Genomic DNA, 19,133 nt, shown 5'->3' with positions numbered 1-19,133 from the left:
TTACAATACCGAATGGAAGTAAAATACCTCGGCGTCATACGTGATTCATTCTTAACTTAGAACCTCGCGTCAATCAGGTATGTAAAAAATGTGTAGTTGATTTTAATGCTATCTAAAGTTATTGTTTATCAACTGGACAACAGTCGTGTTAGACATCGGTAATATATCCCTCACTTTCATTACTGCTGCCATTGTTTTTTATACAGGCGAGGAAAATATAAAAAATGCAGATATTGCTATCAAGAGTCATGAGGACTATACTAAACCGCAGTAATCAATCGAAGGTTGGTTAGATGGATGAGTTCAGTAGAACAAGACCTGGACCGTTGTATAGTTTGCCCTCTTACGCGTGAGTTTTTTAAATACGTGAGTTTGATATTGTCATGGCATTTTAAATCGGAAGAATATGTATAGTCATCTCTGTTTTGAGCTGCAATAGAACCGGAATTTAAACCATAGATGGCGTAAAATTTAATAGCTAAATTACGTGATAATTAAAATTGTTGAAGGCACTTTCGATGAGCTAATTTGAAGTCATAGAAATGAGTTGGGAGTTAAAAAAAACTCGTGACTGTGGCATTCTTGCTCACAATATCATTCTTCCTTACTTTCAAGTTAGCTAATTGAGATACAAATCAGAGTGTGTTTTAAGTGTCTTTAAGAAAACGATCGTCTCAGTATTCTCTGTTTCGGTTAGTGGCACGTCAGCCAACCTTTTGTCTTCACAGCTATTTCTGGTGGTTCCCGGCTTTAATCGGGAAAAAATCGCTGCATATCCACGTGTAACAGCAGAAGGGATCAAACTCTTTTCGTTACGTGAAGATACCCAGTACTCGGATACCCAATTATGGTATTGGTATCTGAATACCGATTTATGGTTGAAGCAACAACAGTATTCTTGTAGGTTCGTTGTTCCTACATGATGTAGTTTCTTTACGGAATACGGGCTTAAAGCTTGAATGCAGATTTGTAGTTGAAGCAATCCTAGTACTCTTGCAGGTTCACTGCGTTTACTTTACTGTTTTGGAATACGGACCTGAAGCTTTTCCAATGTACGCTCACATTTCTGGGGTTTTCTGAAAGTATGAAAATACGATGTGCGGGGGGGGGGGGGGAGTGGGAAATTATAATATTGAATTGCCATCAGAAATCCCCAAGTATGCAAAGTTTCAATTAGAAGATCGAACTACGGGGAGTGAGTTAACAGTCTATCTCAAGGTTTGAGTGTAACGGATTTCCATTCCCTCTTACTCGTTAGTGAAATGACGCTGACCGATGTAAATAAAAATGCGAACAAATGTGCCTTATGGAAATATGCGAACTATTTGCCTCAAGGAAATGGAAAGTCACTGCGGAATAGAACAGCCGCATTAATTCAAAAAGCATGTTTTTCGTCGAAAATCCACTCGGTGGGCAGCAGTTAGGAGGGGCTATATTTACTCCTGATTCACATCTCTCTTTCACAGTTGGTTATCATCGAATATCTCGTGTGTCCAATAAGGTGTACGTCCTGCGCCCTCAGTAGTTGTGAAACATCTCGTTATTCAGTAATACCCTTCAGACCGATGTAATGATAAAAATTGGCGTATAGAAAAGGGCACACATTTGTTTAAGGCAGCCCAAACTTAGCTGTATTTCACAATTCGCCTCGGGAGTTTTGGCGATCGTATTTTCATCATCATATATGTATGCCTTCCCTCAGGACGTGGTCGATACAATTTGATAGGAAACATTTTTCCATCGCGTTACGATGCAAAAGAAGGACGCGCACGAGTAAAAGATATCGAACCGGGTTCTTACTGTATTCATCAATCCTAGATTTCGCTCTTCCCGCTCCATGCTGGAGTGAGATTGGCGAGAGATGTGCAAAGTGAAAACTGATCGATCAGGACCATGAAAGATAATCATGATGACATCATATACTGAATTGATAATGAGTTTTGTTCTCATGAAGTGGTATGTGCAAGTGGGGGTTATTTGACCCGTGGCAATAAAGGGACGAATGTTATAAAAATGGGTAACAGAATAAATGTTGATAATTAAATTCATAGGTATTGTTGACCTTTAGAAGTCCATAAAGAACTAGTATTTCATACGGTTGACTTTAAATTATTTATATTTGCTACTCATGGTTCAGTGTTATTTTTACAATCTTCAGTTGCATTAATATTTTTCTTTTAACACGTGGGAATTTCATGTACTCGTAAATATATTAGGGATGGAAATGTTTGGAGGAAATAATAAACAGTGCCAATTTCTAAGGGAATTTCGCCTGGTAGGAAAGATGAAAAATAATATATTTTGTAATGGTACCTAGTGTCGAGTCAGCAATTGAAAAATATGGTGTGTTAAAATTGAAATTAAACCACTTGGCTAAGCCAAGTGGTTTAATTAAAATTTCAATATGAAGATTTTCCACCAAGTGACGCCATAAACTGTTTTATTTAAATATGGTGTATTAATTCGCATGTGTTGATTGTTGAATTTGTCGTACAAAAGACATACTCGAAAGAATTTTTGTGTACGGTTAAATTTACAGCTTCTTAATTTCCTTCATTGCTTCAGAAAATTTGCCATCTAGAGATATCGCATTACCAAGAAAATAAGTTCATCTCGCAAAAAGGGGACATCTTAAAGAAAAACTTAATTAGTGTTAGATTGCACCACACAGAATAAGAGGTGGAGAGCTGGTGAATGACCATGTGTCCCCTAGTCATTCTAATCGAAAGTTACTACTAACTAATATTTTTCTTATTTTTAGTGATTAAATTGTAAATGCATTTTGCTAGCTATTGCCTGAAACTCTCCTTGGAATACAATCTGCGGCGGCTTGTAGGACGATAGGATAATGTGCTCGTATTCACACACAGTTCAATGGAGTGATGAACCGTCATCAAGATAATAATGACCTTGTTATGACGATGAACTCTGTTGGTAAATTAAATAGTCATAAACTTGATAAGTACATTGTCGACATCTTATCGGGTTTTCTAATGTTGTTACTTAGATTTAAAACTCAACACCCATGGCCTGGTTGAGGCAGGACTTAAAAGCCAGTGTCTAAAGGTCAAATTCTTGGACAGAAACTTTGACCCAACGGTTAAAAAAAACTATTGTGTGAATTTGGGTAAAGTTCCGTGGCAATATTTGAGTAAACAATTTGAGAAAATGAACAGAGGTGGTTCTATTTTTTGACCAAAGGGCGAGTCCCCATGAATAATTGGAAATGACTTCTTCCCCACTCGATCGGTTCGGATTGTTCTGCCGCGAAAATATTTGACTCAGAATCGAATTCTGTGTCGTTTTATTTAGGCTATTATATTGACAAAATTGTTGAAAAAGGATAAGATGGTGGCTTTTATAGAAGCTGTGTGTCGTTACCAACATTTTTGCGATATGAAGCTGCCAATTTGCCGCATAGAAAAAGTTCCTGTAGCGTTAACATTCGTCCTCCCGCCATGCATTTTTCCAGCCGCACTGGAGTTCCCCTTCCTATGCCCTCGTTTCCCAACGAACATTATCTCGTCCTAAAACTTCTTCGCTTCACTGTGTTCTGTTCTTTGCAATGATTGACCACTCCGGCTGTGTCGAGGAATTGTTGCAGTTAAACTGATAGATTGTTCCGCCTATTTAATTGGAAATTAGTTTGCTTGCTGGTGTTTACTTTCTGCAATCACTTGCTTTCACAGTCACAAATAAATTCGTATCAGAGAGGCCGCTGGTGACGTTAACGTACCGGCGGGTGTAATTCACTCGAATCTTAGGGGTTACCGTCTAGCGTGTGGCGCAGGTGAAAATATTTTGTCAAACTTGAGATTTGATGAAATATATTTTTGTGTTTATTTGGTTACGCAGCTTAAATTTTAGAGGTTTATGTATTTATAAATGGATTTTTTAATATATTATATGGATTTTTTAATATAATTAATGTTGTTTTTAATTAAAGATTCCCGTCTCTTTTAATGTCATGATGATACATTTTTTAATGCCGTAAAAATATTTAAGAGCAAATAAATCATGCAATCAAGCTACGCATTCTAAGTCGTTGAATTATTGACATTATTTGTTTTGTGTCCAAGGCGTCCGTAGTTTGATGTCGTAAGGAGCACCGCAAATATTCATTGACTCGGGATATGCACCGAGGTAAGGAAAGCCAGCTTCATATGGATTTCTTCAAATAAGTAAGAAAACTCTTAAAAATCGCGTCGATTGATATCACAGAAAGGTGATATATTATTGGCTCTTCTAGTGAAATATTGAAAAACGCGTCTATAATCACGGAAGAAAAAGGTTATAGTTGATTAATATCGTAGAAATGTTAATGCCTACTTCAGTTGTTCTGCGTTCCGAAATACCGTTTGTTACTTTTGTAACAAGGCAGGTGAGCACTTAAGAACAATGTTTAGCACCAGGGGATTCGTATGTATTGTAAAGAGAAAACACTCACTTATTAAGGACGGCAGATTGATTTAGTGATTTTATGTTATTCTATAGCTTAAAGTGTAAGAATAAATCCAATGCGATAGATATTTTTTATATTAAAGAATATTTTTGTTCTCTTAGGTGGGCCTCGGCCAAGTCATGAGGGGTTTACCCCCCTTTACATCTTGAACCTGCATCCTCAAGCATCAGAACTCAGGACAAAAAGACAGCAAAACGAGTCTCTGCAGGGGAGGAAACTTCGTTGAACTTGTTTCAGCGGATCGGTGCAATATTGACATTATAATTCAAAGTTGGTAAGTGAACAGTATATTATTTATCGTCCAGAGTTGGTTCGACCAACTTCCTGCAATCCATCCAGATCTGTATTTATACTTGTCTCCCAGGTCTGGGAGACTTAAAGATGTCTCATACAGCATATTTTCCCATTGTTCTTGTCGTGGGAGATTCCTTAGGAACTAGTAGGAGACCCGCAAGTGTCTCTCAGAACTGTGAGATTACCATCAATACGGGCTTTTAATGCACCAATTCTGGCTCTTTTACTATTCACCGCGTTGTAGTTTGACACTACATATTTAGTGTTTTTGTTGCTATTCCAGCCCCTGCTTCAAAGATTTGGATGGTAATTAGGAGATTTTGATACGTAAACATGAATATTTCCCATCAAGCAGTGTGTACATATGTATGAATCACAATCATCATGTCAACTCCCATCTCTTTCCCCCCTCCCAAACTGACCCCGTCATCCACCACCGGACTTTCGAGAAAAATTCGGGAGGGGATGGATAAATACTTCGTCCTTTTAGTTTTTCCCTCTCCCCCCCTATTCCCTAGCTATACACAGCACGCTCTCGATCCTTGCCTCATGCATCACAGCCGATCAGTCGGTAACCAAGAACTTGAGGACATATTGTTTCTCCCGAAATTACATAGCCTTGGTTTCCGTTCCTTTTTCCGCGTGTGTTCTCTTTCGTTTTATTATTGCTACCACATCTATGTGCATCACCGAAAGGCTGCTTTTAACATGCATTTTTGTATTCGCTGGACACTGATCCCAGTGTCTTTTTTTCCACTTTTCAAACAATCGGTTAAGTCCTTTCTTGGAATGATCATCAGCTGCCTCATCGCGTTCTATTTTATCTCGTCAACATCAAGAAATTCGTGCTGCAGTTGCAGATGACTTGCTCCAAACCGTAAATGAAGACCCAGGTTTCCTATAAAAGGTCATAACCTGAGATGAGCCATGGGTCTACTGATGTGACCCTTAAACAAAAGCCCAGTCTTCCCAACAGTCTGTTTTCGAGATAAAGGAGAATGTAGAGTGTGTGTATGGGTCGTGGTAGTCAGAGGGGTAGAGCGTTGGGCTACTGACCGGAGGTTCCCAGGTTCGATTTCCGGGAAAGTCTCGCCATCACCTAACAAACCGACCTTCGGGTTGATTACTGTGTTTATGGTTTTTATATACATACATACTCATACTATATAACATTTGCGTGGCACAATAAAACACAAAAATAAATTAGATAATACACTCGTATGAACACTGGCTTCTGACTTCAGAAATTTAAGCTTTCTGCCTTCTTCAGTTCAGGCATACATTTTTCCACATATTTATGTAAGTTCTACGCAAAAGACAATCATGTTTTTATGAAGTTTCATTGTCATACCGCCTTATATCAGTCGGAGAAGTGAAAACGAGATGACCACGAGATGGCTTTAGTGTCGTAGTGATTATTTTCTAGCGAGGTTTGCAGATGTACCCAGACGCCATCTCTCGGCTGAAACAGTAATTGATACTTAGAATTGGCATCCCTCCAACATTCCATTCTCGTCTGTATTTGTGTAGAAATCCACGCCACCCGTTACAATGCCCAACACAGGCGGGCCTTGGCATTCCATGCAGTTGATGTCGGTTTGCCGTTTCATCGACCAAAAGGTCGGTTTGGTGATGGTCGAGTTCACCCAGTACTAAGCCGGGCGGCGTGTAAACTGCACGCATCAGGGTAGGGGGGCCAGTTCCTTTCCCTGTGCCGGTTAAGGTTTCCCAGGAAGATCTGGTACCCGAAAAATCACATACCTTGGGTGGAGCTGCCGGTGCCCAGAGTGCCTTGCCCGGGAATCGAACCCGGGACCCTCGGGTCAGCAGTCCAACACACTACCGCGACCCACAAGTTTAGTGTATATATGCATACATACACACATGTATATCTATGCATATATGTCCAAATATATATATATATATATATATATATATATATATATATATATATATATATATATTATCATTGTTATTATGTATAAGGTAATCTACCTGTTAAGGTAGGTTTTGAAAGGACACAACTGCCAAATAAATATTTTTTGACTCCTAACAAAACTCAATCCAGCGACCTACTCTGACTCAAGTCCTTCTTCATCCTTGTGTACTTCCTTCAACCCGTGCAACAACCCTATCCTGCTCCTGCCCTTTCTTCGTTTGTCTAACACACTCCCTTCCATTCTTCATAATCCCACTGCCGATCATTACGCCCTTCATCCATTTTTCCTGCCTCCTTAGGATTTCTCCCAACAACCCGTCTCTTCGCCCACCATACTTAGTACTTCATTTGTTTTCCTTTCGGTTCCTTTCATCTTCTCCATTCTTCTCCACTCCCACATTTCAAAATCCTCCAATCTACTTCTATCATCCTGATTCAGTGACCACGTTTCCGCGCATTACATAACTACGCTCCATATCAAAGTTTTGACGATCCTTTTCTTCACATCCTCCCTCGGTATCCCTGTCATCAACTCCCTCCTAGTAAAAGCCTCCTTGCCTAGCGCAAGTCTTCTCCTTACGTCTCTAAAACTTTGACCATGCTGTTCCGAAACACTTCCGAGTTACGTTAACTGTTCAGCCTGCTCTTCCTAAACCCAAAGTGATCATTCCTGTAAGTAATTATTCTGCTCTCTATCCTTCTGTTGATGATCCCGAGAACAACTTTAGCTGCATGGGATATCAAACTTATTGTTCTGTAGTCCTCACATGATGTAGCCTTTACCTTTTTCGGTATAGGAACGAACACTGATCTCACAAAGTCTTCCGGCCATATTCCTACATCATACATGCTACGGATCAGTCCATAAAGACTCTTCCTTCCACATTTTCCTAAACATTTCAGTAGTTCTGCAGGAATGCTGTTTACCCCCTCGGCCTTATTTGATTTCATCTACCTTAATGTCCTTTCTATCTCATCGTCGATTATGCCTGGAACAAAACTTTCTTCCTCTACTTCATGTTCCTTTTCTATGTCTAACCTTGTCGGACTAAGTTCTCTACCATACAGTGCTTCTATGTATTCCTTCCATTTTTCTTGGATCTTTCCTGTGTCAACTATTTCCTCACCAATTTCACCCGTCCTCCACAAACTTTCCATATCCTCGCACCATGTGTTTCGCCATGTTTCTTTTATTTATTTGTTGCCATCTCAATTTATTATTTACCTCTCAGTACTTCACTGTGCCTAACTCTGCGTTAACATTCTTCCATTTTCTTCTCATATCCATCCTTGTAATCATCACATCCGTGATCCATGATTCCCTTGTCCTTTTCCCATTAACGTTCCTATAGTTTCTTTTGCGGCTTTCGTAAGCCCTTTCTTGACACATCCCCTTTTTTTCGATAGTACTCGGCTCTTTACCTTCATCCATGATTCCCTCTGCAGTCCGCTGAAACTCCTTCCTTGTCAATCCATTTAATGCTTCTTTGTACCATTTCTGCCTTATGTTTTTGAAGCGGACGCTACACTTCATGACAACTAAATTGTGGTCGGAGTCAGCATCCGATCCTGGGAAGCTGTGCGAATTGATCTCATTGTTTCTGAATCTGTGTCTAACCAGAATATAATCTGGCTGATACCTTTCTGAGTCACTTGGCATTTTACATGTATACCAGCGTCTTTTGTGGTGTCTAAACCAAGTTTTGGTGATGACTAACCCCTGTCTCCTGCAGAACTCAACTGCTTTCTCCCCACGGTCATTCCTCGTGCTTAAACCGTAGTCCCCCACCTCATTACCATCTCTTCCTTCGCCTACCGTCGCATTCCAATCACCATCACTATCAAATTTTTCCCTGCAGGAACACACGCGATTATGTCCTCTAACTGATCGTATATCCTATCGCCTTCTTCCTCCTTACGATTGCTCGGTGGCATGTACTCGTATACCCGAACAACGCCCAAGTTCGTCGGTTTTGCTTTTATCTCTACTAGCATTATTCTATCCGTTGCTTGTTCTATGCATACTACGCTTATTCCTACCTCTTCATTGATAAGTATGGCAAACCCTCGTTGGCTCTCGTCCCCGCCGCTGTATATTATTCTAGAACTTCCACTCCAGTAATCCCCGCTATCCTTCCATTTCACCTTGCATAAACCTAAAAAATCTGTTTCATCTATCCATCTCTCGCTCTATATTCTCAAATTTTCCTGTCCTCAGCGTTGTCCTTACATTCCACGTTCCTATTCTAACTAATTTGGTCTTCTTCTTCTGTCCTCTGTGCTGCCGCTCTCGGTTTTCCCTTGCAAGGGTTTTGTGGGATGACGACCGCGGAAGCCTTGCCTCTCTCGCTGCCGAGCACACGGCCTATTCGGCCGAGTCCCGTAGTTGCCAGGACTCATTCTATATATTGTCCATCATATTTCTCTTGGCAATGATAATTGAGGTGGTTTCCCGTTGCCTTCCTCAATAGTGTTTTCAAGTGACATTATCACTTACTGTCCGCCCCACGGGGGTCAGACGCCATTGCAGCCGCCTCACTGAGGAACAGACGCTGCGTGGACTACCTTTCGTCTGGCTCCTAACCTTCGACCTATCTGGCATGGGTGATCCTACCTGAAGCAATTGTCATTGCTCCCTTCAGCACTGCTTTCGGGGCCATCGTAACGCACTAGCCCTTCCACCCCGTCAAAGTTGTAGTCCATTATCTATATGAATGTGGGTCGCGGTAGTCCAAGGGTAGAGCGTTGGACTACTGACCTGTGGGCCCGGGTTCGATTCCAAGCAAGCCTCTCTGAGCATCCTCATCTGCACCTGAGCTTTGTGATTTTTCGGGCCCCACGTCTTCCTTGGAAACCATAGCCGGCACAGGGAAAGGAACTGGCCCCCTACCCTGATGTTTGAATTTCACAAGCCGCCGGGCTTAGTACTACCATCCCCCACCAAACCTACCTTAAGGTTTATTACTTATATATATATATATATATATATATATATATATATATATATATATATATATATATATATACACACACACACACACACACACACACACACACACACACACACACACACACACATATACACATATACACATATATAAATATACACACACACACACACACACACACACACATATATATATATATATATATATATATATATATATATATATATATATATATATATATATATATATATATATATATATACACACACACACATATATACATATTTATTTATTTATACATATATTTATTTATACAAATATGTTTATTTATAAACATATATTTAACGTATTTACGTGCTGAAAAATACTCATCTACAGCCGCAATCGCTTCTTGTTAGGCGAAAAAGATTCACCAGTGAGGAAACCGGTGAGTTTTCGGAAGAGGTCAAAGGCCGTGGTAGCCAAATCCGGGGAATAGGGTGGATGTTCCAGTCCTACATAGTGTAAAACCCTCACGTTTCCGTGTTACAGCCTTTGATCTTCATGAGTTTCCATGCTTTTCGAGTTTTTTTTTAATATGGAGCGATTTAAAGTGCCAGTGAATATGTTCATAGAAATACATCGATATCGTTTGGATTAGGGCAAGAGACGGCCGTAAGATTGTGAATTGAAATGCGTGAAATTGAAAATTAAAATTTTCAGTTGTCCATCGCTTCGCATTCATCAGTGACGGTTCCCGGCGCTCCGTTTCAGATTTATGAATGCACAAGAAGTGTGACTCCTAGGGCCGTCTTTCTCGTGGATCAAAAATGATTCAACCACTCGAATGATCTTCACACATCGATAGTTTACTTGGCTAGAGATGGTCTTTCGTATTTATTTACCTTAGAATTCTTATAATTATAATTTAAAAAACACAGCCAAGGAATGCTATCAACTAGTTCATATGTAAGGTTTTGGAAAAATAATTCCATAAACCTATAGACTCGGAAATGCCGCAGAGGGCCAATTGAAATTCACGGGAGTCGCTCCAATATCGGACCTATAACTGAGGTTAACAGTTCAGGAGCTGCATAAAGGAACTTGACTGAACCAGAGAATATGGAATTAATATTAAAGTGTAAAAGTTGAAAGGAGGAGTATCGTTTCTCATCCGTTTGCTTAACGTTTACATTAACTTACCATGCACAAGTGAAATAGAAAATGAAATTAACCCAATTCCAATGGAATATCATATTTCCGTTAACAGATAGCAAACACCACGGGATATAGAGCAAAAATTTTGCCACTCCTTGCATGAATTTATGCGGATGTAGTAAAAGCCAATACATATTAATACAGCAGTCGGAGTGCTCCCCCGCCCGGCCATATCCGGAGACCGCTTATACTATGATATTTTTTCGGCGAGTGTTAGCAAGCTTAGGTTGTTTCAGAAGATTTGACAACTAATTGGAGGCGTGGTAGTCCAGGCTGTAGAACGTGAGGCTATTAGCCGGGGTTGCATTCCGGGTGACTCCTCGGGGCACCCCAAGCTGCGTGCCGTTTACGGTGCCAGTTCTTCCTGGTATTAAGGTTGAATGAATAGATTTGAAAGTTACAATAGTGCCATGTATAGACTTTGTTATACGGGTGCTCTTCCTGAGAGGTTGTGCTTTGTTTGGAACCTCCAGAATTTGGGGAAAACATTTGAACCACCCATTGCTGCCCACCTGTTGTCATTTGTTCTTCCAGGGCCCTGCTGCGATGCAGTTTTTGCTCGCCATTACTAGTTAGCTTTCATTTAAACTGCTATGTGCTCGCTGGATGGAGAATGCAAGGTATACAAGGCAAGCTAAAGGAGGTAGGTTCGTGACTGCTTGAGTGATTAATCACCTTAATAACGATTGAGGAAAGTAAGTGGACACCTGTCCATGCGTAGTTCATAAACAGACATGATTGCAGTTTGAAGCAATATGAGGCTCCTATGAATTTTTGATACTTGCTCTATAACTTGGATGGCACTTAAGACTACAAATTCAGAATATTTTATCAGTATGAAATGCAGGACCTCTCGTCCTGCAACCTCATTAAATAAGTCAATAAGGAAATCGGCTATGATGGGAAACATTGACCAAAGCATCACATGTATGCCAACTCTTGGTACACCCGCTCTTCATGGCCAACCATCCTAGTTCTCATACTTGGTCCAGCGCTGACCTCAAGTGAATTGTGGGTTCCTGTTTTGATATGATACGAGGGTCATCCGGAAAGTAGTACCCGTTCGTGAAATAAAGACACAAAAGTAAATATTAACAAACATAAAAAATTTTATTTGAAAGAGGATACTTTAAACTACTTCTCAACATAATCTCCAAGCAAATTAAGGCATTTGTCATAACGTGTGACAAGTTTCTGTATTCCTGCTGCATAGTCCTTCGCCGCCAGCTCATTGAGATACGCGAGGGACCCATCTTGCACAAATTTTTGCATAATGCAGATGGTGTTTAACAATTTCATGAACAATTGTTCGAGAAACATTGGGAAAATGCTCACAGATGTCATCAATTGTGACGCGCCGATCGTTCCTCACGAATTCGTCAACTGAGCTCACCAGTTGGTCTGTAATGACAGACGGTCTCCCCGAACGCTCATCGTCGTGTGTGTTCCCCCTCCCCATGTTGAAGTTGCGACACCACCGCCGAACAGACGACTCGTCCATTACATTGTCTCCATACACCTCCTTTAATTGGCGATGAATATCACATGGGCGAACGTTTCTTGCATTGAGGAATTTAATCACTGCCCTCACTTCACAACTGGCGGCGTTCTCAATTTTTTAAACATTGTAAACAATCACAGAAACAACACAGGCAATGCTAGCGTCACGCAACTTGGCTCAGAGAAGGCAGACAAGCCACTGAAGCTATCTGACCTCGTCCAGCGGCTACTCGCGTCGTCAGCACTTCATGCGGCACGAACGGGTACTACTTTCCGGATGACCCTCGTACAAAATGTTAGACATTTTTCAGCCTGAGAAAATGTACTTGTCTCTTGTCGGTACAAATAATTATCCGATGTGTTGGTAAATAAACATGCATCGATAAATTTTTTATTCATAGGAACTTATCGGAAGAGTAAAATTAAAAAAAAAAATCATTTCGGTTGAAATAAATGACAAAAGACAATGCTAGAAAGAGCCTTCTCGGAAGCTGAAACACATGCTTTGATGGGAGTTTACTTCGAGTTAGGAGAGGTTTTTCAGACATTGGGGGAGGTATTCGAGTTAACGGAGAATGCGAACTATCGGTTTCAAGCAGAACTTAGGTATATATCTCCAGTGGAAGTGGGGGCATCGTAATGGAGTGGGTAGGGCGCTGGGCTACTGATTGGGGGACCAGGGTTTGATTCCGAGTGACGTCTGTGGACACCCTCAGCTCCTGACAGGCGGCACAGGAGCTCCCCTACGCTGTGTAAATTTCACACGATGTATAGGGTATGAAATTTATACAGGAAAGAAAATGAGGTGAGCTCTACCCCCTCAAATCAAACTAACCTTCGGGATGATTACTGTAGTTTACCAAATCAAGACACTACCACGTCCAAAACTCTGCAGGCAAGTAGCGTTACGCCAAGAATTGGGGAGAGGTAAAAGTGTTCGTGATATTGGCATTTAGTGACTGGAAGACACTTCGTCTGCGATAGGTTAGCGCTGATCGAAGTGACCGGAGTGCCTGCCGGCCGATTAATGACAGGAGCGAATGCTTTCACCATTTACCAATACCCGGCGCACCGGGGTTTAATAAAGAGTTATAAAAAAAATTTACTCACATAGTTGATTGTGAAAATACTAATACCATGCTGTAAGTTTATCTTAATCTGTCATCTATATGTGGTACACATTTAGTTGATTTAGCCTGCAGGATTGCGTCAACTGCAGCTATTTCAAGTTGAAACACATACGGTTCGTCTACACCTGCGGCTGTTGATGGGAAATTATTTTCACGAATATGTTGCTCGATGGAGACCAGGAAAAGCTGACATGGGGTAGGTTTGGAATACAGGGGGGATGGGGAACACTTCATATTGATGTTTGCGAGAGAATCGTGATTTCACAGAACCCTCCGCGCACCAAAAGGTATCATGTGCTTTCTTCACTAACCTTGTACCAATGAAAATTTCCACATTTATCTTATGAATCTATAGTTATTCAGCGGTCTTCCCTCACAAAGGCAGCCACGGTATTGTTTACTTAAAGTGACTGGGGCACCGGGTACCTCTTCCTGTGTAATTGTTTGCATCTCCTCTTTAATCATTCTTCCAGCTATGCTACAGGGAAGAACAAAGTCTCTGTGAGCCTCTTATAGCATAGCATTCCATTGGCCTCGGTTGATGGTTTTTTTCCAGCCGAATGCAAAAATATTCTCGATACGTGTTTCCCTCCCCCGTTGCCGTAGGCGAACTGAATGTTTCAACTTGTAACGGTTGCCGCTGACAGAATACTTGACATTAATTAATGAATCATGTGCCATGAATACGCTACATATTATGCTAGCGACATAGCATAAAATTAAATTATATCACAATAAATTATGCGCGTAAAATATTACGTCCACTCTTTATTGCTAATAAAGACCTCCATCTTTCTATCTATTGAACAGTTGCCTAATGTAGGACCGAGGGTAACGGGCAGAACGAACACAGGCACTCATCGATTTCAGTTAAATGCAATCGATATTTGTAACTGATTTTATTATCATGTTATGCCAACCACATGCAGCAAAGAGTCTTATGAAGTCAGTGATATGACTGCCGGTAATTGTGAATTGACCGAATGGCGGTATCAGTCTATGCGAGATCGCTAAATTTGCATTTCTGGCGATTTTCGCATTCCCTCCTCGAATTTATTAGAATCAGTTATAAGAGGAGGCGACAGATACCCAAGTGTATTTGCACGTGGGAGAATTGGAGAATACGGTAGGAGTATTTTCTCCTCCTCGAGAGTATCGTCTAATAATTCAATGAACTGCCAGAAATACCACGACAATATCCTTAACGGAGACATCCTTTACTTACCACTGAAATACAGTAATTTCACATTGTAACAGTCGGTTGCCTTGATATTATTTGCAACTTAGTGACTGGTTATCAAAAAACTTCTAAGACGTGCTAAAGTGCCGTTCATTTCTTTTCTATTAACCTTCGATCTGTGTAAGTTGTCAGCAACGTTTTCACCTCGGAAGCCGTATATATTGAGAACGAATCATTAATGCCTCTTGCCACTCTTTAAGGCACTATCTTTTTATGTGAAGGCAACACTTCAATATAGGAATTTTAATGATTCATCAAGAGAACTATTAATTATTTGAACTTCTCTTCTCCCATTCTACATATCATTTTTTATTCTCATGATTTTCTATGGTTATGGGTTCGCCATGGTTTTTGTAAAGTCCTGAATTTACTGCGAATTTTCTGTAATTTGTAATTTGAGCGCATTGTGGATGCTCTGGTTATCACAATTTTCCGTTTTGTCAAAACATGCGTGTTTTCCGAGAAAATTTTTGCAAAGGGACGAGCACGCATTGTTATCAGCGCGCAACCTTGTCGGAGAGTAGGAATTAATGTTTTTATGTGCATTGTTGGCTAGACAATTCCCTGCATTTTTATCCATTTATCGCCGAATTGTTTGCAAAAATGAAAATAATTATCGTATGATTTATATTATAAAACTTCGTCGTTTGGAACTCGAATGGTTAGAAGTAATGCCTATCATTTTCTCCGGTAAGTCTTCGCTCTCCTCAGAATGTAACGTCTTTTTGTCACGGACTTGTTGAAATATGCTTCAAGTAGATTTCTTAGTTTCACCGGCGTTGCAGTCGGCCACTTCAGGCCAGAAGTAGATCTTCAATATCTGCATACCGCGGAAGCTTTCGCAAGGAATAGTGTATGACCGACATTAATGATTAGAGGAGAGAATAGGCAATGGTTTCGAGGCTTCAAAAGTGGTCGCACATATGTGCATGATGAATGGAGGAGTGGCAGGCCCAGTATACAGATCGATGAAATCGTCCAACAAGTGGGCCAAGAACTGCGATCTGATTGACTATTAGTGCTCTGGATGATAAATATCCTCTTGTTGGGCGCACCACTCGACGGATACGGAAAAGCTCGAATATCACTAATATTGTGGAAGGTGGGTACAGCAAATGCTTACCGACCAATGCCAGAGCAAAGCATCGAGTGGACGAGCGTTTCTGGACCGCAATCGACGAGACGGAGATGACTTAACTTTGGATGAAGGTATCTCCGCCATTATCTTCAGGTTAAAGAGTTAATATTAAATTAGGCTCGAGGCTCTTTGTCCAGATTTATTGTAAATTATACGCTAGATTTATTATAAAGTGTGATAGGACTGATAAGAGAAACGAAGGTGGATTGAACATTTATGAATGTAAAAGCTTACGTATGTTCAATTCTTCAGCCTAAAAATCACTAACGCGTTCTTTCGGTATTCACATAGCCTTTGCTACCTCTCTAATCTTAATTCAACGATCGCCCGGCACCATTTGGTGAACTTATCGACGCTATCGGTGGTTGTGGCATTTTTTGTCCATCTCAAACGCTCATAATAGTCAAGCCAATACGGCCACGTTTGAATTCAGCTGCCCAAAACTTCGCGGTATTAAGTGATGTTGTTGAGTCCCCATGTTCTGCGTTCAACTCGTCTTTGACTTGCATAGGCGTATTGCCTGTCAAAAATAAATATTTAATGACAGCTCGGTATTCAATTTTTTTCCATTTTCACTAAAAACCTTACAATGACTCACTCAAATGATTGTCAAACAATAATAGCGTGTCCAAAATGGCAGACATTTTGATGAGTACCTTTCAACGTATGCATAAACACATCCTCCAAGTATTGTTGAAAAGTGCTGCCATGTTCATGTTGAGGTCGAAAACCTTTTAGACAGCCCTGCAATATTCTAACAGAAAGTGTGATCATTTTGACGTATGCACTATGAATTGTACTCAAAAAGCTGTATTTTTTAACTAGTTATGATACCTGCTGTTCTACATAAAAATCCACTCCCAAAGAAAGCCGATAGTTCATCCTAATGACTGGGAAAGAAAGGAAGGATAGGTAAGGGAAACAATCGCCAAGGTTTGCCCCAGCTAATTACGGAAAACCTCTAGGAAGTGAAATAAAAACAGGTCCTCTTTCGTCCTGCTTATGCCCTATATGCCCCGCTCTTCATCAGTGTGTGTTTGGGCCAATGCTTTCCCCAAATATTCGGTTTCCGCTCTCCTCCCTCTCCGTCTAATGCGTCTATTGTGTCGACACTTAGATCGGGAGGAGGGAGGACCATGAGAGGTTTGAGAATGAAAGGGGCAGGAGACGATGTTAGGAAATGCATACGTCTCTCGTAGTTAATGCACAGAGGGGCTATTTGTCATCGCCGGTAAGCACTAGTGGAAAGATCCAAACCACAGACTGCTTTTAGCCTTAATTACTCTTCAAATGGCGAACTTAATGCCGTACGAAGTTGGGTGATCTTCCGTGATTTAGTCAGAATTCGAAAGAGGATGCGAACTTATTCGAAGATGTAATTTATGAAGCTCACTGTGGTCAATAAAAAATAAATTGGGATAAAAAAGAAAACAGTTGTTCATGGGATGACGAGTGCATTCACCGCGGGGTAAGAGATCTCAAAAAATTATTTGGTTAAAGTCTATACTTCCTTTTACGCCCAATATGCTTATCAAATGGTGTTTTTTCCCTCGTGCCACACGCCGTTCGGTTACTATGCAGATCACGTAAGGTGAAACCGGGGATCTTCCGCAGTGGATGGTGAATTCAATAGGAAACATGTGACTAATTTCGGCATGAAATCCTATGGAATACAAAAAATGGAATAGAAAATATTTTCTCGCGCAATGGCAAATGCATTCATTCACTAAGTAGGAAGAGAAATGGTTGGAGAACGTCCTTTAATTGACATCGACATAAATACCCCGCGATTCACCAAAAAGGTATGTGGCAGGGGGTCCAAGTAACCGGTGAGAAGAGTAGGTGATAAGGGAGAATATGGATAAGGAAAGGGAAAATATTTAGTAAAAATCTAGGATATAACTTGCCAATTTATATACATGCTGAAGGAAGACTCAATTCAAAACATGGGGTGATTCGCCTAATAAATTATGTATTTGTTATACGAAAAGAGGGAATAAAAAAGAATCACAGCCATCAATACGACAGGCCTCCAACATAACAAGACAGGTAATGCAGAATTGAAAAGTAAGAGGGGGAAATTTTTCTGTCACATGAATATGCAACTCATAGCCTCCACCCCTAAGGTCACAGGTTGGGAAAGTGGCACACTGCTATAGGCAGCGGACAGTTTGAACCCCCTTCCCCCCACAGAGAGACGATGGATGGAAGGATGAGATGAAAAAGAGCAAAGAAAGGCAGGCAGCATTGTACCGAGCACTACAATCACCAAGTGGCAGTCCCATGCGGTCATGGGGGAAGGGTTTGAAAATAACTTTAATGCGATCATTTCGATGTATGAAGGCAACCCAGGATCTTAGGATCAAGGAATGAGCTTTCTTATTATTTCCCATTCCTGGTGGAATCCCTAAGTACTTGAATTTCCAGCCGCGCGCCCGGTATGGAAATGAATTTCTAATCCGTTATCCCAATTTCTGTTCCTCAAATAGCCTCAAGTCTGATGGCTGCAGGCCTTAAATTTCATATTTAAATGATTGAAAGAAAGTACTCTGCTTAGAAAATGTTGGTTTTCCCCATTCCTTTTCATGGAAAAACTGTCCTTCCTCTCGGCTCGACTCTGCCAATGTCTTGGAATTTTTGATATTTCTGCACTCACCGGATGAATCGGAATGCCATCGGAAATTTCTAATTTCTGTCTTGACTTAAAGTAGAATTTCTCATTGTTTTTTTTAAAGAATATTCCAAACTAATGGATTTATTTACTTCAATTATCTATTTTGCTCGACTGTATTGATATTAGCTGGAAGTGGTTAAAAATATCGTTATGGAGCGAATATTTTTAATATAATGAGCTAAGGAAGCTTGAAAGTAGTTCAGTGAGATCTATGCGAATTTAGATACTCTTTTAGATTTGACGTATATTTACATTGCACCAAGCACACATACTTTTCTGAAATAATTATTTATACTCTTAAACATGTAAACTGTGCAAACATGTTTAGAAATATCATATTGATCCTGTACGTAAAATTCCAATTTCCGAGTTCAAATGTTAGTTAGTTATATGGGCGAGGCCATCGCAGCCATGTCGCTTCGCTCTGGCTTTGCTGTATTAGCCGTAATTTTGCTGCAGTCCTGTGATGCATGCTGCATGGTTAGTTATGGTATTATATGGTGGTAAATCATTCGATTAATCGTTGATATTCGTCAAAATGGCTCTTACCTTTCTCCTTCCTTAGCTTTGTCTCTCCCTCCGTCCTGGAAGTCATCCACGCAAGACATTAT

At 40.5% G+C, this 19,133-nt stretch overlaps 1 protein-coding gene across 2 annotated transcripts in view; it reads left to right on the top strand.

The window, feature by feature from the left end:
• SCAR (wiskott-Aldrich syndrome protein family member 3 SCAR) overlaps positions 1–19,133 on the top strand; it is a 106,309-nt gene that overhangs the window by 50,816 nt on the left and 36,360 nt on the right. For both annotated transcript variants that reach the window (XM_071599103.1, XM_071599102.1), the window contains exon 2: positions 4,564–4,736. The gene's annotated coding sequence lies outside the window, so the exon portion shown is untranslated. The remainder of the gene's footprint in view (positions 1–4,563; positions 4,737–19,133) is intronic.

The sequence above is a fragment of the Hetaerina americana genome, unplaced genomic scaffold, assembly GCF_022747635.1.
Source record: "Hetaerina americana unplaced genomic scaffold, ioHetAmer1.1.p SCAF_105, whole genome shotgun sequence".
Taxonomy (NCBI): domain Eukaryota; kingdom Metazoa; phylum Arthropoda; class Insecta; order Odonata; family Calopterygidae; genus Hetaerina; species Hetaerina americana.
This window is presented reverse-complemented; position numbering and strand designations above follow the sequence as displayed.